This window comes from Falco cherrug, chromosome 1, assembly GCF_023634085.1.
Source record: "Falco cherrug isolate bFalChe1 chromosome 1, bFalChe1.pri, whole genome shotgun sequence".
In the NCBI taxonomy this organism is placed as follows: Eukaryota; Metazoa; Chordata; class Aves; order Falconiformes; family Falconidae; genus Falco; species Falco cherrug.
In genome coordinates this window covers 105174900-105199288 of record NC_073697.1, presented here as the reverse complement: position 1 = coordinate 105199288, position 24389 = coordinate 105174900, and the positions used below count along the sequence as shown (strand labels likewise).

Below are 24389 nucleotides of genomic sequence, written 5' to 3'. Positions count from 1 at the left end.
TACCTTCAACATCTGCATCTTCACTTTAAATATCTTGCTTCCCTGTACTGCTGCCTGTTTTTCAAAAAGTCAGAGCCAGCCAGAGCATTTGTGGCCTGCCCCGGGGAGACACTAATCTCACTGGCTAAAAATTTTTACTCTTTCCCCTGCTTTCCCAGCCTTCTCTCCTCTTCTTGCTGCATCTTGACCTTTAGACAGTTAAGTTTTTGAGTCAGGGTCTTTCGCTGACTCTGTTATTTTAGGGCACCATCCCCATCCCCACAGTATGAACCATAAACAACAGAAATGCAAAATTATGCTTGTACAGGGTCTGGTCCAAAGCTCGTTGGAAAGTTGTCTCTCTCTTCAATGGCATGTGGACCAGAGCCATAATACCAGCATGAGCAGACAAGAGCTATTTGCAAAGCTAACTATTTGGGGAATACAATTATGCAAAACCATGATCTTCCAGCAGAATGTCTTCGCACTTTCCAACAGACCCCCCCAAAAAAGGGTGTGCACACGTATATGTATGTTTTTATCAAGCATTTTTGGCATAGGAAGCCTTCTGATGCCATGGTGACGGGTGCTCTTACAAACCCTTAACATAATAGATACAGATAAACCTGATGCCAATTAGCAAAGCAATACTGCTGTGCTTACATGATCCACAGCTACTCTGAAAGGGACAAAAATCTAACTCTCATGAACAAGATCAAAACAAAAACCCAGATCCATTGTTAAACAGATTAATCAGACTCTGGGAAAGCTCATCAGGGATTGGGTTCAATCTCCGCTGTTGTTATTAGCATAAACCCTGTACAGCAGGAACAATAGGCTCACTTAAGTCCCACGCTCTCCGTTTACTTTGCAATGAGACTCCTATCGGGCTCACAGCATTTAACATACATGCTTTTAATTAAGGGGACAGGGACATGAGGAAGAGTCTGGCTGAAATTTATACTGCAGCAAAACAAAACTGTTAATGGCCCTTTTTATAAGGGTAGGGCTACCAGTCCCTGCTCTCCCAAGCAAAGCCAGCGTGGGAGAGAAAGGAGCCCCGGCACCAGCATCACCTCCCTGGACCCAGCAGGGACCTGCTGCTGCACACCAGGCACCAACCCACGTACAAGAGCCAGTCCTTCCCTAGGGAGATGACAGCCATGGCAGGGAGAGGAGAGCTAGGGGTGACCGTATGCAAGGTGGATAGAACTGTGCTGTGCTGGCAAGCAAGCCCAGAGCCGACGGGGCATCGGCCACCGTGCTGTGCCTGGCCCATGGGCAACAAGGCACCGATAGAGGGATGGCAGGAAGGCTCCTGCTCGCCTGCGCGGCAAAGGGACGGCCGAGAACACGACAAAGCACAGCCCCAAAGCAGTTCCCTGCAGCTGCGGGGACCGGACGGGGCCCCTCATGGGCTGCCGGCTCCTGGGAGAGGCTGCAGGGATGTGTTTGTGGGAAGTGGGTTAACAGCATCCAAAGAGAAAAAAAGTCTCCACAGGAGCGCTGACAGGTAAATGGAGCGTGGGAATGACAGCCTGCCGAGAAACAACATCCTGCGCCCCTCGTCGGGCATCAATCATGCGCTCCCAAAAAATCCCTGAATTAGAATTAAATATGACTTTGCCGCCTCTGCACCAAAAATTATTCATTCCATAAAAAGCATTTTCCTACATCTCTCTTATGACTCCTCCATTGCTCTCCAGGCCCCCTCACTCCTCTCCCACAGAGGAGTCATTTGATCAAGGCACTTTTCTGATTGCAGCATTCTGCAAACTTTTTTTGCAGAAGGGTTAAATGAGCACATCCCTGCAGGGACCAGCCAAGGTTGGAGGGAATGACCTTCCTCTAGTGACACTAGTGACAGCAAGGCAAAGCGGAGCCCCCCCGCTGCAATTGAGCATTGCATCTACTTTGTTGAAGGCAGAGGGAGTCCCACCATGCCTTCCACTGTGATTTTAAATTTTTCCTCCAGATGTGCAGATTAGAACTAAATAATGATCTCTACACATACTTTGTTTGCTTAGGTCTTGCTGAAGCTAAGCAAATGCTTGAGTATGCGTATTGCTTAGGGAAGAACTGCTGGATGGGATCGCTGCTTTGCTCACCCAGTGCTCCAGGTGGGCTTCATGGGAATTAGATTTTCCAGTCACAGCTCAGGAACCTGGGCAGAAAGAGAGATGCTGCTGCATGGTCTTCCCTATAGCAACATCTAACGATGGGTCCAGGGAGGATGAGAAGCTAGCATGCCCTGCATGCTCATGGATTCAGAACCAGTTGCACATCTGAGACAGGTAAGAGTCATCTTCTTTTTTTCAAGCAGTTACTGTGCACTTTTCCATTCCAGTCCAGAGGAGGAATCACTGTTGTAGAAGCAGGGAGTCCAAGGTCCTGCTGGCAACCCAAAGCTTGCAAGCCAAGTTTTACTCCTGACTGTCATCACTTCATCACACAGAGCCAGACACATTGACCTCACCTCGCTGCTCTTCCACAAAACGGGGCCAGCAGCTCCTCACCCCAGTGCTGGGAGGCCTGAGCCATCACTGAGCATCTCACTGTCCCATCCACCTGCAGACCTCTCACTTCCACCGGTGCTCACACCAACTGCCACGCTGTCACCTTCCACCGCTCTAACTCCCAATTTCATAACTCAGTTGCGGCACTTCCATCTCCGGCAACATTTAACTGGGACAAATGCCAACATATACATTGCTTGGTGAAGAGCATACAGAGCCGTAAAACCAACCAAAGGTTTCAAGTGGTAACTAATCAGCTACAACAATGAATAATACATGCACTTTCAATTGTTTGATCATTTCCTGGATGTCTCCCATAAATACCTAACCAGTAAAGCATGCCTTGGACAGTGACACTTGTATCTTTTTCCTGTCTGAGCTAATTCTGTGCTACTTACTTAAAATAGAAAATTCAGTAGGAGAAAGACAGGTTGAAAGGTAACAGGATTTTGGGAGCATTTTGAGCACTCAAACTTGCTCTGAACAACGAATACTTAATCCAAGTGTTTCATCTTATCTCAAACTTACATTATTCTATAACAAATGTTATACACCCGTTTGAACCCCTTCAGCCAGGCAGGCTGCTGGGCAGCAGCCTTCATCAGCAAGCATCACACGTGATGCTCGCTGACCAAGCTGCACCCCTGCCAGGGCAGAGCTTGGGCATGCAGCCTCATGGAAACCAGCACCAAGATAAAAGCCTGGCCTGAAAAATACAGCCCAAGCAGCCTTCACTGAAATACAAGAGCTTTGCTTTTAACTGAGATGGAATTTCTAGTTCAGGCTTTTGAAACCAAGTGTTGTGTTTAAAAAAAAATAAAAATATAAAGAAACCAGTGCAAATCTCCTCCCAGAAAGGAAAGTGGAGTTGTCAAAACAGCTGGAATGCCTTGGGCATTTGCTAAAGAAGGGGCTGGAAAGCGTCAGTATCATTTGGCTTTTAGCAAGGCTTGAATGAGCTTTACCCTTCAGATGGGGACTGGCCAGTCCGACAGGGGTTAATTTACACCACTGAGCCCTGGTGTCACGAAAGACACCCCAGTGTGGGCAAAGGGTGCCAAAAGCTGCTCACTGCTGCCGTCTCCTCAGAGAAGCCTGTCAGGTGACGCTGGTCTCTGCACCGCGGCAAGTCTCTTCTCTACCACAGCACAGCGATGCTCAGCCGTCATCACCCATCCCATCAGGGCTGAACAGGTTTTTAAGCTACACATTTAGAAGGAAGGTGCAAAAAACCCCCCACCTACCTTAATATTCCAGCTGGTGCCTAATCCTTTAAACTCTCCTGGAGAGGTGCTTTTCATTTCCAAAGAAAAGTGAGTTAATGTTCTTGCCAGTGCTGTTAATCAGAGCAGCAAAGCCTCTTTTCGTCGCACAGGGCCCAGGTGACTGTTTCCAAGGGATTAGCTGTTACCACATTTAGTTCAGTAAAGGGTTTATCTCAGTCATGTTCACAAAGGCCGACTATGAAGACATTTGCCTGTCGAATTCCCACGGGCTGACACCCTGAGCAGCCGCAGGGCGCAGAGCGCGCCCGGGGAAGCATGAAATGGTAATTGCCGGGAGTAGGGACCTCTTACCACTCACCAGCACAAGAAGCCAGGCCAAGCGGCAGCTCTTTTTGCAAGATACAGCCACTGCTGGCTGCCAGCAGGCTGGGCTGTCCAGAGGAGAGAAGGGTAAGGGAGCTGGGGGCAGGCGAGTGAAGATTTTCAAAGCCCCCGACCAGGTCAGGCACCACATCTTTCAGCAATCTGTTTGCTAATGGTCACAGCAGCTGCCATCAGGGATGTCTGGTTGCCAAAGCCATGACCCACGTATTCCAGAGAGCCTCTGAAAACTGCACGGGGTGAAACTATTGGACTTTTGCCACCAACTTTAATCCAGAGCTCAGTCAGACTCTGCTGAACACGGCAAGCCAGGAGCAGTGCTGAAGGGAGCACTGGTGTCTGCAGCCATCCTGAAGGTTTCATAGAAGACAACCAAGTTAGGCACCCAGGCTCTTCTCAGACCAGTGCGAGCTTCCAGCTGATGAAAAGGAATCATGTTTAAAAAAAAAAAATAATAAAAAAATCTAGATTTTGTGCACTGCTGTTTCCTCCGGCACTAGCCAAGCATTTTGATTCTTAACTCACCGCCTGCTCCATCCTCTTTAGCAACCACTCAGGTTTGCATTAGTGCCAAGGACAAACACTGAAGCTTTGGGACTGCTTCCTGAACTCCTCAGCAGACCAGAGGGAAATTCATATTTTTCCTCTTGCTCACCAAGAAAGCAGGCTGGGGTGGGGCTGGAAAGATTTATAAAGCCCCAGGTGCCCAAGAATAAGAAATTCCACTCTGATGCTTCTACCCCTGCTCCCCCCAGCCTTGAAGGGGACTTTGCTGGCATCTCGCACCAGCTGGCCGAGCGCTCACTGACTGCATCAGGCCAGCGTGCCCACGGGCTGCCTGCGGCCCCAGAAAGAGCTTCTGTGCACCAGTGTCAAGTGGCTGAACGAAGAGTCATCAGAAAAGAGGGCTGATGCCCGAAGCACCAGTAAGCAGGACATCACTGGGCATTTAGAAGAATGACAAAGGCGGTTCTCACAAACGGAGGGGGGAAATAAAGGAGAAATGAGACTGAAGATTGCAAACCATTTCCTAGTGTTTGGCATGCTCTAAAATTAGTGCTATAATGGATGTCATCAGCCAGCATTTATTTTCCATTCTGAAGACAAGAATTCAAATAAGCAAGCTGCAGCAAGAGAAGCACTTGCTTAGCTGAGCAGCCAACCCCTAACCCAGGCAGCAATGCAAATGCAAACCTGCCGGCTCCATTCCTGCTGCCTCTTGCTTGGGAGCTTTGCAAATGACAGCTCAAGCTGGAGACCCATTTTGTTTGACCACATCACAGCCCCCACCCCCCAGAGGCAACAGAGCCTCGGGAGCAGGGCGGGGGGGGGGGGGGGGGGGGGGGGGGGCAGGCAGAGTTGCTCCAGAGATTTGCTACACTCATACAACCGTACAAGATGACTGAGGAAGTCCCAAAATTACTCTGCCTGGACAGGACCTGATGCAGCAGGTTCCCCACCACAGTTTGGGAAAGCCCTGCTATCAATCATCCTGATGGATTTCACTGCTGCTGTCCCCAAGGCACGAGCCCTGTTCAGCCGGCTCATGCCTGGGCAGGGAGATCCCAACAGCTCTGCTGTCTCGCTGTGGCTCAACAGGGACAGCTCTCACCTGGCTGGGCTCAAACCCACTCTGGCCACAAAACCAGGTCACCAGATCCCAGGAGGATGTGCTGGTACCATCAGCATCCCACCTGGTGTTGTGCTGATCCGCCTACCACCAGCACCTGGCTCCCAAAGCTCTGGCACAAAGGCTTCGTGGGTTTTTAATTGAAAACACAAGCAGCAAATCACTATAGGTTTACCTTGCAGCTCTCATAGCTCCCCTCTCTTTCCAACATGCACGCACCAGGTAAAGGTACCCAACACCGCACGAGGCTGCAGAGCATCAGGGCCATGCAGCAATGCCTGGGAAGCTCTGGAAAGGCCACCAAGCTCGGCCAGGAGCAGCGATGTGAGCACCGATGTGACGCACCCATTGCTCTTTCAAAGTTTCAGAACAAATCCCTGACGGCAGAGGAGAACTGGCAGCATCACTCAGCTACGAGGTGTCAGAGATATTTCAGGCAGCCAGATATTCCCATGAAGAAACCCAGAAAAAGTCATCTCCTCACTCCCCCAGCTGCCTCTCTTTGCATTATTGCTAACATGGATGTGACTCACTAGAGTTGGGTTTATATTAAACTCTTGAAACAGATTGTTTGGCTGTTATGTAAATCCAGTAAATGTTAAAACACTAGAATAAATCAGTCAAGCAGTTACCAGAGCCAGCTCTCTCTCCAGAGATATCCAAGAGAATATTTTTTTTTAAAAAAAAAGGGGAGAGGTGGCAAGAGATGAAGGGGAAATAATAATAATAAACATAAAAGAAATAAATCACAGCTGCCTTTCAGCAGAGGGAGAGCTGTGCTGGCGGCTGCAGCACCCCCATCAGCGCTGCTACCAGTGTCCTGCCTAGCTACATACTGGCAAATCACCCAGTTGCTGCTCTGTGCAAGTGAAGTTATGCAGCATCACCTGCACAAAACGCCAGCTCTGGGTCAGCAGGACTGCCTCTGCACCGTGCCACAGGACAGAGCATGGCGACCTCAGCAGATGCTGAGGTTAAGCAGTCAGCCATACCATGCTTTAAAATAAAATAAACCCCAAACCAGGCACGAAGGTGCTACCTCCCATCCTTACCACTGGGCAGGAGGTTCTGCTTTAGGAGATGCCCCTTTCCCGTGGAGCAGAGGGCATCTGCCACCCAGAGAAAAGTCTCCTGCTCACCACGACACGAGCAAGCAGGCACAGGAACAGATTTTAAAATTTGCAAACACAAGTGTTTTTATTAGAAATCTGACTCCAGGATTTTCAACAGTCTAGAGGCCAAAGGATTAGTCAGAAAAATTATCTGGCAAATAATCTGCAATAATAAGCAAAACCAGAGCATATCACCATCTGCTCACAGATCCCTCCAAAGACAAAAATAAGGAGGCTTCAAATTAATGTCTTCACTTTGTAGCTAATTGTTTGTAACCAAGCCATCAGGATCAAAATGCTCCTACACCTACATTAGCAACAAAAAAAGGAAGCAGGTAGAAATTAGGACCCCAAATGTTAGTTGCAATGTCAAGCGCGTTAGTTGAGCTGCCACTGGAACCAGCCACGTGGCTCAGCCCCAGCACCACGTTCCCCACCAGACTGAAGAGCAGCTGGAGCTTGGGGGACCCTGGATGCACAACGCCCTCAGGATGGGCACGCTGGGCAGGAGGCAGCGACCTGCCTGGCCTCCAGGCTGGCACAGCACAAGCTCCATCTCTAACAGCCCCAGAGATGAAACCATAGAGCAGCACCATCACAGCATTGAAATGAAGCGGAAGAGATCTCTGAGCTGTTTAATTAAACAGCGTCTGGGAAAGTCTCTGCTTTTATTAAACACTGCCTCAAAAGAACAGAGCTGAGTAATCCACCAATGGGGAAAAACACACTCTTTAGCTACAAGGTGTTATTATTATAGGCTTAATATCAAAATGGTTTGTTCAGTTTATAACATTAGACTGAAGCAAACGCTCCCAGCCTTGGCAAGACTCCGAGATACTATGGATCTACATTACACACCTACATAAGCACTTGAGGTTCCTATGGAAAGGAGTCTCCCATCTGGAGAGGTAAGGCACTGATTTGCACCAGGTTTCCATGGCACAGCAGAGCTGGTCAGACAGATTACAGCAGTGCATGCGTGTTGTACCAGGCACCAACAGGGATGGGAGCCGCCACTGCAGCAAGGGCAGTGACAGCAGTGGCAGGAGTCGATCCCATCGACTGGGGCCAGCAGCAGCAGGCAGGCAGCTGCAGGAACTCCAGGCACGGCCAACGTAAGCGCAGACCATCGGGGAAGCGCTCCGCAGGTGTCCTGAACACTGAGGGCACCTTGCTCAGCACCACATATTCAACACCGAACTTAGATCCTGCTTAACCTCGAGCTACTGCTTCCTCGCTTTCCCCTTCTGCAAAACAGAGGTGTTCGCGTATAAATGCTTAGATAAAAGGCTTCGGAGCAGGGGGTTAAGCAGCATTACTGCTGCTGAGCCTGCCCTTGGGAACCCATCCGGAGACAAGCAGCCACAGATTGCTCCGCGCCACAGCACCGGGCTGGGACAGCACCATTGCCACCCGCGCCCGCTCACCTCCCCGCAGGTGCAGCCAGGCTGTCTCCATCCCCCACACCCAAAATATAAGAAATAATCCCTACAACCTGAAACTGTGATGTTTGAGGCTCTTCTTGAGCCTTCAGTGAAGAAGAATCTCTCACTTCTCAAGTTGAAAAACAAACTCTTTCTCTGTCTTTTATTTGCTAATTAAATGTGCTCATTGTATTCAGATCTCATTTTTTGGTGCATAATGTTTTGCCCATCTGTTTGATTAAAAAAGAACCCAACCACACAGCTTCATTAAGCTAATTAGACACATTCAGCCATTGGTTAATATTCTGAAGTACTTTACAATTATTCTCCCCAGTTATTAAATCTCCTCTGAGGATTTTATTTTCTGTGCTACACTCTTTATTAGCCAGCACCCAAGTCCGACTGCATTTGCCCACTCCTTACCCACATGCAAACATCCCACTGACTCCCTCCGCGGTTTGTGACCCAAGACATACAGGTAAATTTGTGCCTGGATCTGACACAGTTCAGTCCACCCTGACCTCAAAACACAGCCTCTTCCTCCCTCTGTGCCACAGAGGCTCCGCACTGCCTGCCCAGGGACAGCTGGAGGATGACAACGCATTAAAAAGAACACCACGGCACCGGGGAACCATGTCCAGCTGAAGACTGGAGGATTATCTATCTTTCAGGGATTTCTCCGTCCCAGATTTACTCCCCATCTGTACTTTTAAAGGGAAAAATGGTCTCAGAAAAGCTCAGGACCACAGTTCAAGATGGGCCATCCTAGAGAATGAAAACTAACACCAACTGAACTGGTGTAGCAACGGCACGGCCATGCGGCACCATGCAAGCTGACCTCACTGGCAGTCCTGTGAAGGCTTCTAAGGTGACTTCTTAGGGTTCAGGTTTCTGTACTAAGTTGTCATCAAAGCTACTTGCACCTTGGGCCCCCAACACGCCAGTCTCCCCAAGCTCTCTGCGCCATTACAGAGAACATGCAGCAGTTCTAAGGCTCCATTTCCACATGTCCCAGCATCGCTGCCCCACCACTCCTCCAAAACATCCAAAGCTTTGACCAGCACTGCCCCCCACCAGCAGCCCTGCCCCAAACCAGAGCAGTCCCTGCTCAGCCTCAGCCACAGGACAAGGATCCTTCAGGATGAAGTATTGCGGGCAGGCAAAGGGGACAAATGGCACTGGAAGGATGGCAGGAAAGAGCCTGGAGATGACAGAAGCAGCATTGTCACCTTTTCCTGGTATGAGCAGAACTCACAACTGGAGCGCCTCACCTCTCCCTCACCGTAATATCTTCCCTCCTCTACCCAGCCATCCATTTCCAAAAAAATTTGTAACAAATCTTTGAAGCCTTAATCACTGCAAGACACTTAAGAGTCCAGGAGGACAAAGGCTCCAGAACTTGGGTGGCCAAGGTGGCAGGGTGGGAGACAGGACTGGCAGACAGAGATATACAGCAGATGTCTGGCTTGCCTTTTGCACAGGGTCTGGTGTCAGAAGGAAGCCAAGTTAATTTTTTTTTATTTATTTTTTTTTTTTATAGCAAGCTCTGACATACATGGTTCTAGTCCCACCTCCTGGCCCCAACTGACACCAAAACCCCCAGTCTTGAGAAAGAGCTGCAAGAGATAACGATGAAAATCCACATTCGCGTGCAGTATGGACCCGTGAGGGCTCTTCCTTCCTGAACCAGCACTAAACCCAAGATGTAGGTCAAGAGCTTCTAGAAAACAAGCCAGATCATTTATAGGAAAAGCCACACTGAGTCAGGCCGTGCATCCACCTTGCCCTGATTTCTGTCTCCAACAGGGGCCAGTACTGGATGCTTGGAGGGGTGGCTGGCGCAAAATTAAGAGCTTAAAAATAGTAATGATAATCAGAAAAAAAAAATTAGAGTTTGCCCTCCTGACAGCACTTCCCAGCTTCAAGCAGTCACTCAGGGAGCCCCAAGAGAGCATCCCTGAACTTGTCTACCACATTTTGATGCTATTTATTTTTTCAGCCTCCAGAGCACTGGAAGGAATTAAGCTCTGCGATGTGACAAGCACTGCAGAGAAAGCAGGATATATGCCGTACCTGTTGGCCACACGGGGAGGTTCAGGCACCCCTAACACCCCTCTCAGTGCCAGAGAGGACACACTCACTGCCCCATGATAGACCCCAACACAGGGTCAGCAAGAAGCTGCCACAAATACTCTGTACAGTGTAACAGAGCAAGAAGGAAAGGAAGGGCAAGGGAAGCAGCTGTCCTCTATTTGCTTCTGCAATCCCAGCCCAACCTCTGTTATTTGGATTTAGAGAAAACAGCCAGTATTCATTCTCTTGGTATAAAAGGTGGTTACACTTGCAAGAAATCAATTGGTGGTAATTTAACTGAAGGAAGAAGAAATTTAGAGGTTGATGCAGCTGTGATTTGACACAGGCTACACCAGGGCCCTTGGAAAACCTTAATTTCCTTCAGGCCAGCCTGTTCTCCTTGGTTCGCACTGTAATTAGCTTCCCCTGACATCCAGGCAGAGAGCCTAGACCAACAGTTGAAAATTTGGCCAGGTTATTACAACCTTTCAATAGCCTGGCAACAGCACCAATTAATATAGAGCTAACTGCCTCGCTATAAATGCTCTAAGGCGCACTGAAAAGCAAGCTTTGGCTCAAACAACTTCTAATCAAAGCAGGCATTAAAAAGAAAGCTTAAGAAATCACCCCCAAAAGGCCAGTGCAGAACTCCCTTGAAAGTCCAGCCCCAGCTGGCACCTGCACAAACAAGCCTGCTATGTTGGAAAAGGAAAAGCAAGGAAATGGAAGCAAAGGAAAACCCTACCAAATGACCCAGGGTTATCATTTGAGCTGTGGTTTTTCAATAATATAACAGCATCTGTGACATACTGACCATTCAGTAGTTGAATGGCACGCCTAGATTTAAAAAAAAAAAAAAAAAAAAGACATTTTGCTCCTTCCTTAATGCCTTCTTTAATTTATCTTCCAGGTTTTGGGGTCCCTTCATGGGTGCGCAGCTTTGGTGAAATCTTATTCCAGCTAGACGCAACAGCCAAGGATGCTGCAGCCCTCTGGAGAGGGCAGGGATGTAGCACCAAGCCTTATTCCTGACAAGCTCTGCCTCTCGAGCATGTGGCCTTCCTCTGGGGAGACAGCCAAAACGAAAAGGGAGAGAACTGAGGGCTGGGTCCAAGGTCCTGGGAAACACAAACCAAGCAGCTCTTCCGCATCTCCCATCACCAGCAGTATTTCTTTATCTTGGCCTTAAGGAGGAATTAAAGTTGCTGAGGACTAATTCAGGCTGTTCTTAACGTGCCACCCAGGAGCAGGCAAGCTCTGGTGCACATGCCACCAGCCATGCGGGAATCAAGGGACAAACAGGGCTGGAAAACCAATGTCCACATTAGTCAAACTCAAGAGCAGTGCTGGCTTTCAGCCAGGGGTTACTCCAGATGTTCTGCCCTGCATCTTGGGCTTTGGCTGCTTTACACACTGCTTTCCTCGCTCATGTCCACAGTGAGGACAACTATCTTGTCCCTCTGCTGAAAGGGCCACAGGTCCTAACACTAAAAACGCAAGGCTGCAGATTTTTAAAGGGACAAATCCAATGTTTCACTTTTTTCAGGCTGAATCCACCTCCTGTCGCTGACTCCAGTCACCTTCCCAGTACACCAGTTCAGGGAAACCAGTCAGTACCCATGGGAGTGGAAGCAGCATCCCACCCACCCATTCAGGAAGAACGCAGCAGCCTCACAGGGCAAGTGGTCCCCCATTAACCCAAAGAGTGCAAACAAGGTGGTGGGTGGTCCTGTCTCGCCAGCACCTGATGAACAGTGACCCAGGTGATCCATGTCAAAGCTGCTAACAACAATAGCAGCCCCAGTGTTAAGTGAGCTATGGATTTTCATCATCCAGCGAAATCACCAACCCCTCCTCAAAGCCAGAAATTCCTTCGGTGGTTTCTTCTTTAAGTTGGCCAATGGTTTACTATTTTTTTTTTTTAATTTACTTACTTCTTTAAATCCTGCCCTCTGGGTTAGCTGAAGGATACTATTGCCTGGGACAGACCTGCAGTGGTACACAAATGCACTGCTGGAGGGACACTTACCCTTCAGTTTGCTCCCCTCACTCCCATGTTTCCTATTCTTTTCCCTTAAGACAATGTCTGCAGCTAAATGAACACATTACAGCAGAAATTTTATACTTAATTTTTCCCTTGGGTGTTTTGCTGACCCTACCGAGAACTATATTTAAATGTGCAATTTCCTGGCTGGGCTCATTTGCAGTCCCTTCCCCCCAGCTGCCTATGCAAGCCTGGCCCAGAATCCAATTAGCTACTACCACCCTTTAAATCAAAGGCATTAAAAAAAAACCCTCAAACAAGAAAAAACAAAATCAAGGATTTTAATTGCATCATTCTTATTATATGTCTCAATACTTACAATTCCCGTGCTCTCTGGGAGGTGGGCTTGAAAGGCTGGAAGATGACAGGTTTCCAAGCAGACAAATTTATAGCCAGAACAAACAGTTTGACAGCAGAGAGACTCTGCCCACCCTAATCAGGGCATGTTGGGCTTAATACATGGCAGAGCTGGATGCAGGACCTGCCCAGCACCAGGGGAAGGAGCAGCTGCTCCCCAGCACCCGAGAGGAGGCATGGCAAGCACAACAACTTCCAGCTTTACACACAAAGAAGCACCTTCAGTCCATCTGGTTGTAACGCCAGGAACCTCCTTTCATCACCCCCAGATGCCTGGGAGGTGGTGGTGGTGTTGCTGCAGTTTTCAGAGGAGTTTAAAGTGAAGGGATGTCCAAAGCCCACAGACACTTTGGACATCCCTTCCACCAGGATTGCAGCTTGTGGCAGTTTCAGTATGAAGGCAAGGCTGTGGTTTACACGTGGTCAAAGGCAGCCACCTCCCACAGACAAGCCCAGAGAGCACCCAGCTCTATTTCTAAATAAGTGATCCAGCAATCAGAAGACTGGTCTACTTCTGGGATTTTGCTGGTGTCACAATTACTCCTTGGCCAGTTTCAGCTGGTCATGGTGACAGCCACTGCAGCAGCTGTACCACGTTCCCAACAGCCCCAGCTTTGCACATGAACAAGGCAAGGAGGATGTGGATTCCCACCACCATATAGCCCTGGTCTTCACCACGATGGAGGGGCACTTCACTCCTTTCCCCATCACATCTTTAAGGTTCCAGCTTTTGCAGGTCAGGGTCCCAACTGAGGATTGCTGTGGCTGTTCTGACTTAACGGCAACCTCAGAGCATCTCCAGAGCCCCTTTTGGGCAAGCTTCTTGACACCCCATCCTGCTCAGCAGCCTGTGCTCCAGCTCTTGGCTTCTTCCTGCCTCCAGGAGCCACTCAGCCGATCCCCAGAAAGCCTTTGGCTCTGGTGAATCTCCACAGGAGTGCTTGGCCAGGGCAGGAGGAGCCAGGCCCTGTGAGGCTGGAAGCCATCGGGAAAGCGGACATGCCATTTGCTGACTGACTGCAAGTGCCTCAGCCTGGACACCAGAGTTCCCAACTGCCGGCACTGCTTGGGAGGTACCACAGCTGCAGAAGAGGTCAAGGACTTTGGAACAGTCCCGTTGCTGCTGGAAATGGTGCTTCCCAATATCAGCAAGTGAGGAGTAGCTGGGATGACTTCGCTTCAAGATATTGGCTGTCCAGGTCCAAGCAAGCTGCCTTCAGCTGCTGGCAGGAGCTGGGTCCATCCCGAACAGTGCGGTCACCTGTACCTGCTCCTGAAAAAACACACGGGCTTGGCTCAGGCCTCCTGCCACCAAATCAGGGGACTGCAGAAATCCCATAGGTGAACCAAAAAACTCTTACGAGAGCGTTAGACAGCTCAGCCTCCGGGGGAGTGGAGCAGGAAAGGGTTTAGTACGAGCCACAGGCTTCTTGCCAAGAAACTAGAAGAGGCACCAAGTGATCCACAGGTCATGACAGCAGAACAGACAGCTCCAAAGAAGCTCAAAACAAGCACACTTGCATGGTGGGACAGAGACTCGCAACAGGAGGGAGCACTGCCAAAATAAATGTATTAAAGCACAACGATGAAACATCTTTCTTCATTGACTCCCTGATTCCACACCCTTCCTTTAGAGAGGAAAAGATACACATGGACAGATGATTTTGCAGAAAGCCATCAGCTAGGAAGATCAGATTCCCCAAGAGATCCACACCTCTGAACCATCTTCCTCTTCTCTTCCACGCAGCTACACTGACAACTTGCAAAGATGCTCTGCAGAGCTCCCTAATGTGCTAGAAACCAGTTTGACGGTGAAGTGTCAATGTATTTCTAGCTTAATAAAAGTTGGGGCATGGGAGAAGAGAGGGAAGGAATGAGACCGATTGTCTTAGACAAAAAGACTGGAATGGATGTCACAGCAGAGAACGTTTCAGGCCAAGGAAATATTTATTCATACCTAAAGAGCACGGAATATTAAATACTCTGGAAACTCTCCTCCACAAAGCCTTAGTGGAGTGAGGCTCTTAGCACCTCGCAGTAACCCCAACACACCCTCAATGCATCCAGGTGTTTCTACACAGATCACAGCAGAAATTCAAGAATACCTTGGCATCACAGCCGTGCTGTTAGCAGGAGGCTGGCACACACACTGTGACAAGGGCGAGCAGCCTCAGCCCTGAGGGCCAGGGACCTCATGAGGAATGAGGGGACAGGGAAGCTGGGCAGGCACCGAACCAAAGGCGACACAGCAACATGCTACTCTGGAGTCAAATCGGAGACAAACAACCAGCCCTTTGGCCTTGCATCCCCAGAGCACCTGCAGTTCTTTGACTCAGATCTGGAGGCTTATTTTCTATTGCTGTGGTATTTCAGATGCAGTTATCGCCTGTGCCTGATGCTGTACGGAGAAAACACTGGTCCCTGCCATGAGGTTTATCCTCTTAAGGTAAGAAAAAATGCCACCAGCAGACAGATGTTTGGAGGAGCATGAGGAAAGCCATAATGGCGTTGCCCATTTTTTCAGGACATGCCGCAGAAGAACAGATTCCCACAGGTGGGGCATAATCTTATATTGCTCTTTTGCTGCTGTGATAATCATTCCGAATGGCAGGCATACAGTGGCATTTGGGTGAAGCGCAGCCACTTTTTGACTCCTTGGAAACAGCAAAATGAAAATTAACAAAAAATGCCAGTTCCGTTCTGCAGTCTGACTTAAATCAATCTATTTGGCATTAAGTAATGGACTCCCAGCAATTGCTATGAATAAACCATGCCTTTTTACTATTGCTTCAAGGCAGATTATAAGCACTGCTCACATCAATACTGTATGAGAAAGGAAAAAGCAGAAGCCTGATTAGAGTATGGAAACATGTTGGAAGAGACGCCTGATCTCTTGAACATGTAAATGCATAGTAGTAACGTGGCCCGATTTGCCAGCTGAAAGCACCGAAGTTCATGACCACTACTACAGAACAAAGGCAGACAAAGCATCACACCCGTGAAGGCATTGCACTGATCTGACAGCACTGTCAAGGAGCTATAAGCCCTCTCAAGTTTCCAAAAAACCCTTCCTTCTGCCTCTTTCCTCCACACTTCCCCAGCCGTCCCCCCGCCAGTGCTGTGCCCATTAGGCAAGCTGAGACGGATGACCTCATTCTCACCATTCCAGCAGATCCCACCCTGCACACACAGTAACCCCCCAGCCCAGCCCCATGGCAGCAGCACACACACATTCCTGGTCCCTCTGCAGCCAGCCAGGGCTGGCCTGACAAGGTGCACCCAGCCATCACCCACTGCTCCATGCCTCTCCGCCTGAGGATGCGGTGCTGACAGAACCAGGCAAAAAAACCCTCATCTCAGGTCCGTTTTGTACCTGGGAGCCTCAGATACCATTAACCTTTGCCAGTTCAGCTACCTGACAGCTACAGAAGGGTCAGCCTGGACTTCAGCACCACAGCATCTCATCAGCCAAGAGGTCAGGGGGTGAATCTTCTGTCCTCATACCACCACTTGAGGCAGGCACAGCATCGGCACAAGCAGACCGAAACCCTTGGTTCCAGCACAAACAATACCACAGAACAGCACTACCCAGACACCGTCACTAGTAGCGGGTGTTAGGAAGTACCAAAATCAAGACTTGACTTGTCTAAGTGGTTAGCTTATGCATGCGTACTATAATTGTCACAGGAACACTGCACCAGGATCCTACTGCCTTCCAAGGATTTTGATTTCTTTGGCATGGGGGTACCACCTTCTATATCACCAGTATCCAAACCCGGTTCTCTCTCCTTCCCTCCCAGTTCTTCCACACTGATCTGTAACCATTCATAAAAGACGGGGAGGGAAGCTCTGAAGAAGCAGAATACACCTTTCCAAGGCAACACTCAGCTCCCTTGAGGGGCAAATCCATCCTCTTCCTTTCATGCTACCATCAATCACTTTTCACATGCTGCAGCAAGGAAGCCTCCTTCCCTAATGGCGTTGTGATTCATCCTCAGATCACCTCCATCCCAGACTCCCAGCAAGGAGGCAGCTCACACATCTTCCAGTTTCTTGTCCACAGACGAGCAAGGCACCAGGTGCTGGGGTTGGACAAAGGAAAGGGAGGGCAGCAGACACCCAGCATGAAGCAACAGCTACAGATCTTCTAGCAGGGCTTCCTTTGAGCATCCCAATTTCTCTCCGAGAGCCCACATCAGAGCAGCAGATCAGACTTAGACCACCAGCTTTTTCTAGCACATGAGGAGGTCCAGAGGCAGGAGGAAAGCTCCAGCAATGCCTGCGTGTTGCCAGTACCATGGCGAGGAAGCACAAAGGCAGGAGCTAGTTGAGAGTAACTTGACAGAGCTCGATGCAGCAGCATGGGAGCTGGTAATTATGGTAATTACAGCCAGCCTCAGGTAGGTATGCATGCACAGCACTCTGCAAAGCAGTGCTGGCACTTTTTTTCCCCCCGCTGCTGCCCAGTTCCTTCAGTTTTATCCATTAGATGCGACAGCCTGCAACTGCGGGCTTCATGAGGCTGTGCCCATGCTACTTCTATATATAAAATCCTACCCTCAGCAGCTCTTTTGTGGTTTTAGGACTTGCTTTATTATATAGAATAGAAACTCGAACTACTGTCTAGAGTGGAAGGTGGGGAAGAAAAGACAGAAACCCATGATAAAGTCTCTCATGACTACAAGGGACCAACAGCAAAATATTCTGAGTTAATACGTACACCAGGCAAAAAACTTAGCTCTATCCCAGCCAAAACCAGAACAGCTGCACTCAAAACTGCAAGATAAAATTGTGAGCAATCTCTGCAGCAGAGGGACAGCTGAGAAACACAAGCCACCAGGACAGCAGCATCTCACCACAGAACACTGCTCCAATACAGCAGCAAACTGTCAAATGCAAGCAATAAAGGCCAGGTCACTAGGGCATGATGATCTCACACCCCTTGGTACAACTGATTCACACTTTCACCACAGTCACAAATCAACACTAACGCACCCTCAGAAGGTGTTATTCAGCCTGGGCTTCTTTAATTTTCCTTTTCCCACTCCAGCTGAGCCTCTCGTGTCTGCTCCTGGTTTAACAGCTATGCTAAGCACTCAATGTTTGGGTCTATCTGTGAATTGGAGCTCCAGGTTACCAAGGAAATCTGTAGCCAGAGGAAACAACTGAACAAATCTTCATGTTAATGTAACAGCCTACATACCAAATCATCCCTCTCCATTTGAAAGCCTTGTGGGTCTGCAGGACTTGCTTCTACAGAGCATACTTAGAGTTCAACAGCCATACTAGAGATCCATGTAAAGTGAGAATACCAGAGGCAAGGTGGAGTTTTTTCCCCTCTGAAGTTGAAGAAAGTGTTACCTGCACAGCTGTGCAAAGTCAGGAGTCTTGCCCTGCACAGTTTCCCCATGGGAACAGGGACCTAACATCCATCCAAAATGGGTCATTAATGCTTTGTCCTCACAAGGTCACACAATTATGGAGCCACCTGGCTGCAAAAAAACAATCAGCACACCATGGAAACCACCATGGGATATTGCAGAGGAACTGCAGGTTTCAGGGAGCTGCTCTTCCTCCCACCACGGCACACAGCTCTGTTTTTGGTGGCTTAATGCAGACCCCTCTGCTCTGCAACAAGGACTCTCATCAAAACATCAGGCTCCGCTGCCAGCTGAAAAGGATGGGACACAGTCCTCCTCACTTATACTGCAGTGAGAAGAAACTACCAGAGACAGTGAATTGCAAATGGTAGCAAAAAAAAAAACCGAGGTAATGAGTTTGGCTCTGCTGACTTTAGGGAAGCAGCTGTCACTCAGCATCAGCAGAAAGGAAGGCTGGATTTCCATGGCTTTCTTCTTGTCCAGGACATACATATGGCTACTCTGCAGAGAGTCCAGCAAGGGAACAGGAAAAAGGGGAAGGATGCCCGTATCTCAGCAAGACACATATTCAAGTGCTGCTCCAACAGACAGTAGCACATCACAGCCTTGCTGTTTACACTCACACCAGCATAATTAGAGCAGTCACTCTTAACCAGCTAACAATTTCACCATAAACTCTGCACAATACTGAAGAATTAATCGCAACATTTCACAGCCTTCCCTGAACACAGCCACCAATCTGCAGAAACATTGAAACCACCCCAGAGACAAACAGGCTAAATTAATCCCACATGGCTTCTGGCAAAAAGAACAACTATTTCAGAGGTACTCACCCTAAAATAATGCCTGCCCAGGGCAGCAACCCAAAAGAAACAAGTCCTCAACAAACCACACCTTTATCCACAAGGCATGACTCAGCTCCTGTGCTGGTGCCACCAAGAAATAAAATAGAAGGGTTCATCTATAGCCAGGTTTCATTCCCTAAACCAGCAGGTTTCTGGGCTCAGAAGCTCCCAGCTGCCATGGGACAGCCTTCCCTTCCAGCTGCAAGCCTCAGCCCACTGAGAAGCCGTGTCCCCAAAAGGTTTTGACCTTTCAGGAAAACTTCCCCATCAAGGGACACCAGCACATGAAAGGAATTTAAAAAAAACCAAAATTCTCTGATGTCATGTACGTGACACTAATGACAAGTATTTATGCTTCTCCCTGTTTCTGTTCATATCACTTATGTCAACAATAAAACTGAAGACTGCAACGGAACAGGAATATATTTCTAAAGACTTAGCCCAGCAGGAAAAGTGACCAAGAAATCCAGACTGCAAATTCTTAAGCAAGTTAGAACTGCAAGTTACACAGTGCTTGACTGCACCCCACCATTAATTAGGAGCTCTATAAAATGACTGCATTTGTATAGGTTAAAAACTAGACTGGAAAGCAACACAGTAGCTGAAAACCAGAAATATAGGATGAAAACCAGAAATATAGGAAAGGTTGAGTCTGATTTCCAGATGGATTTTTTCATAACCCTGATGTTTGATTCCAGGAAAAAAAAAAAAAAAAAGCTACACTTGCTAATTCAAAGCAACCCTTGAAGTAAGGCACAAGCCTTCTCTGGGAACCCACAGAGGACCTCCCTGCTTCATCACATCTCTGGTTTCATCCCTTCTTCCCCGTGCCTGTCACCAGGTGCCACTTCTCACCCAGACCAAGACCAAGGGCAGGCAGCTCTGGGCCAGAGGCACACTACACTTGCTGGTCACCCAGGACCTGGGGAACTCCATTTCTCAAAAATACCGCAACAACCTCCAAAGGGATCTGCAGCATCCTGGCCTGTTGCTGATGTCCCTAACAGAGCATGGTTTTCTGTGATTAGGGACTCAGTCCTTAAAGCCACCACTTGCGGCCAGCTTCACAAGCCTGAGAAACATCTGAACTTCTGAAAAGCTGGCAACAGGCATGTACACTTACACCTCACCCACCACCACAAATCAGCAGCCACTCTCCCACGCATCCATGAAAGTTACTGCAGCTTCTTTCCACCATTATCTTTTACATTAGTATTCTATCCCAATTTATCCATTAGCAGAATTTCTTCTTTAGAAGGCTTCAGACATTTTTCTCCAACCATGCTAGGCTTAACAGCTGTCTTAATTAAAACATGCTTGACAACATGACATTATTTGATAAAAGTCATTTATCTACTTCACCCAATGCTTTGATGCTTTATCTATCACAAACATCACTAACCAACCCTCAGATCTGCCATGACGACTGTGTTATGTCAACAGTTGCTTCTGTACACGTCAATCATCCCCACCACTTTTACAGCCAGCTACCCACATTCATTTCTCCAACCACGTATCTTCTGATGACTGGGTCACCTCCCTGCATGTCGGATGCTTGCTTCTTAAAGCAAGTAAGATCCTGTGCCAAAAAATAAAGGACTGAAGATCAGAAGAGAAACCATGAAGAGAAAGACGTAAGAGGAAGAATTTTGACAGGGGTTACTGTGTACCTAGTTTTCCCCAGATGTGTCTGCTTCCCTACCTCTTAAGGCACAAGGCAGTAAGATTTTATCTCATACCAACTCTATACTTCGCTTTTACACTGGCAGCTTTGTCCAAAAGACAAAGGGGTAACCTGCCTCCTCACTGGTTCTCAGCAAAGGGACAGGCTCAGCTGCCCATCTTCTCCAACTGCCAAACCTCAGCAGCAGGGCTAGGTACCAGCAGGCATCTGCCAGAAGCTGTGCAGGAAGAAGTCTCCCCCCACCCCAAATTAGAGTTATGTCAACAGTTGCTTCTGTACACGTTTACCCAAATTAGAGGTGGGTAAAAAACCTACAAATGAGCAGAGCCTGCCTCTCCCTGCAGCCAATGTGTGCTGGTGCTTTGAGCTGCTGAACAGACCCATGGACATGCCACCTGCTCATCACCCACCTGCACTTCAGGGCAGTAACGGGTATGCTCTCTCCAGGCATCTTCCCAAGGCAGAGTAATTGCACATATTGATTTCAGATGTTGTCAGACAAACTGCCTTCCACAACTCCAGCACAGGCAGAATTCTCACATTGAGCTCCCCACCAACACATGCCCTTCCCCCCCCCCCCCCCCCCCCCCCCCCCCAACTCGGCTTGCCCGGATTTGCATCAGATTTATCCTCTCTGCCCCTCAGCCAGGCAGACAGGTCCTCTGGAGAGCCAAACCACCCTGCTGATAGCCCACAGAGGCCAGCCAGCACCCCAGCTTTTTTCTGAAGCCTCTTACAAAAGAGGTTTCTCCTTCCCCTGCTCCTGGGTAGCAATGACCCTGTCAAGGCTCTCCTAAGGTCAGCAGTGACACTTGCAGGCTTGGTTTTCAGACACGGCTGTCCTCAAGAGAGGCTGGCACAAACAACTGGGTTAAATACACCCTTCAGGTAACTTCAGGGAACAAACACCAGCAAGAAGAGATGCTGTACTCTGGCGAGCAGACCCTTGTCTGAGGTACAGTGACACACTCAGCATAGTGGCACTTCTTCAAACGCAGCTGAGGTCCAAACCACAGAAGTGCCTGCGGTGACCGTTACCTCAACGGTGCTTCTTCCTCCAGCAAACAGAATGCTGCCATGCCGTCCTTCCAAGCATCTCCTCTGCTGCAGGCTGAAGAGATTCCCGTTGTAGCCACCCCATGAGAGCCCGTAAGGGGACAGAAATCCCACGGTCCCTTCCCAGCAAAAGGAAGCTGAGCCTTGAAAGGCTGGTTAGTGCAAGGACAATGAATTTCATCAGGCAAAAGCCTTTAGTGTTTAATGAACATCCTAATGAAGGGGCACAGGTGCCCCAGCAGCACAGGCTTTGAAGGCCATGGCAGACGTCAAGAACCAAGAGGCTGTGTGAAGTGATGGGGGCATCTCACTGTCCCTCGGGACAACGCTGGGCAGGCGAGGTCCCCTTGCAGCTCTGCTCCAGAAGAGGCTGGGTGAGTTGCTCTGCCCACCCTCCCTGGGCCAGCAGCTGTCCTGGGAGGGTACGCACCCCCACACATCCCACTCCAAGCATGCCAGCTCCGACCCACAAGATACATCCCAAAAGCGTGGAGAAGAAATAGCTGGAGACAGCTCCAGATTGAAGGCACTTCATACCAGTGAACCTCAAAAAAAGAAAGCTATCAGCAGCCAGCACCTACTGTGACTTAAAGCCCAGCCTTCATACCGTATCGAGCAATAACATGCCTGAACTCCTCGCTGGAAAAACAGGCTGGTGCTTACACTCCTGGTTGCTAAGATCTGGCCTTCTCCAGGCAAAAGCCATGGGAGCAAGCCCAGGAAAGCATTTTATTGCTGTGCCTGGAGATTAATCCTATGCATACCACGCACCCCAGCCCAAGCACGGGGCACAGCACAGCGAGCTGTGCCATGCGCAGGGATGTGTTGGAGCACAGCCCCATCGCACTGGCTTTGCTTTTTCTCTTCAAGCAACCAAGATAACGGCTCTCTGCTTGCCTTATCCAGTCAAAAGCAACACTTCAAAGCCATCCCGTGTCAAACGCCAGAACTAATTGAAGCTGCCAGAGATGCCTCGCAGGGAGGAGGTTAACGCGTTGTGGGAAGCGGCACCGTAAGCTTGACTTGGAACCACAGAGTATTGTAAATAGCAGAGCAACAGTCTATTAAACAAAACCTGTTCCATTAAGTTACAGCTACAACAGAACGGTAATTTTAGCTTCATCAGAGGAGCTGAAGAAAGCGATATCCCTGCAGGATCAGCAGTTTTCCTTGCTCACAGCACACAGGCCTGTGGAAGCCGCAGTTTGTTTTCCCTCCCTGGCAAGGTAAGCGGGGCAGGGGAGCTGAGCCCCCCTCGGGCCGGGCTGGTGCAAAGGGGAGGACAGCGCTGACCCGGGTAAAGGCCCCCCCCGCCCCAGCCCGGCCCCCAGGACAGGACAGCGCTGACCCGGGTAAAGGCCCCCCCCGCCCCAGCCCGGCCCCCAGGACAGGACAGCGCTGACCCGGGTAAAGGCCCCCCCGCCCCAGCCCGGCCCCCAGGACAGGACAGCGCTGACCCGGGTAAAGGCCCCCCCCGCCCCAGCCCGGCCCCCAGGACAGGACAGCGCTGACCCGGGTAAAGGCCCCCCCGCCCCAGCCCGGCCCCCAGGACAGGACAGCGCTGACCCGGGTAAAGGCCCCCCCGCCCCAGCCCGGCCCCCAGGACAGGACAGCGCTGACCCGGGTAAAGGCCCCCCCCGCCCCAGCCCGGCCCCCAGGACAGGACAGCGCTGACCCGGGTAAAGGCCCCCCCCGCCCCAGCCCGGCCCCCAGGACAGGACAGCGCTGACCCGGGTAAAGGCCCCCCCCGCCCCAGCCCGGCCCCCAGGACAGGACAGCGCTGACCCGGGTAAAGGCCCCCCCCGCCCCCGCCCGGCCCCCAGGACAGGACAGCGCTGACCCGGGTAAAGGCCCCCCCGCCCCAGCCCGGCCCCCAGGACAGGACAGCGCTGACCCGGGTAAAGGCGCCCCAGCCCGGCCCGGCCCCCCGGGCCCCAGCCTGGCTCGGAGCCAGCGGCAACCCGCACGGCGCACCCCACACCACCTACCGCCCCCTCTGCCCCCGCTCCCCCGCTAGAAAAGGGACAGACACGACTGCTGCGACGGGCAGCCCGCTCAGGACTCCCGGTTTTAGGTCTGTCCGTCCCCCGCCCCCATTTACTTTGGGGCCTCGCCGCTCCCGCAGCCCAGGGGACGAGGCAGCTGCCCGAACGCGCCCGCCCCGGCAGCCGGCCCTCGGCCGCCGCACGCCTCCGGAGCCCACCCGCCGTGCGCCCCCGCCGGGGCGCTGCCCACGGGGTGAACCCGCGTGTGCGCGGCCGCACGGCAGCGGCACCTGCCCCAGGCCGGGGAGGTGCCGCCAGCCCCGGCAGGGCTGAAAGCGGGAGACCCGCGGGACGGGCAGCGCGGCCTAGGCGGCCCCTCAGAAGGGAGGGGGCGCCGAGAGAGGCCGAGGGGACTCGAACCCGCCACCCCGCGCCCGCCACTGCCACTCACCTGCGCCCGGCACCGCCGGCTCCAACGTGCCACTGTTTGCGGCGCCCGGCGAAACTGCCCGGCCCGCGCCCTATCAGCGTGCGCCGCCCCGGCCGCCTGCCCCTCCCATTGGCCGCGCGGCGGCTGAGCCCTCCCCCCCCCCCCCGGCTCTAAATAGCCGCCCCGCGCGCCCGCTCCCATTGGCTGGCGGCGGCCGCGCCTCCCCGGGCCCGCACGGCGGCAGTCGGTCGCTGCCCGGCGGGCGC

General features: G+C 50.7%; 1 protein-coding gene across 3 annotated transcripts in view; it reads right to left on the bottom strand.

Annotated features, from left to right (window-relative positions):
- CAMKK1 (calcium/calmodulin dependent protein kinase kinase 1) overlaps positions 1-24241 on the bottom strand; it is a 108037-nt gene extending 83796 nt beyond the window's left edge. For 2 of the 3 annotated variants that reach the window (XM_027806291.2, XM_005439951.3), the window contains exon 1: positions 3740-3873. The gene's annotated coding sequence lies outside the window, so the exon portion shown is untranslated. Of the gene's footprint in view, positions 1-3739; positions 3874-24144 lie in introns of those variants that run through there. The other variant, XM_055726281.1, reaches the window with a different exon arrangement.
- Between the last annotated feature and the right edge of the window lie 148 nt (positions 24242-24389).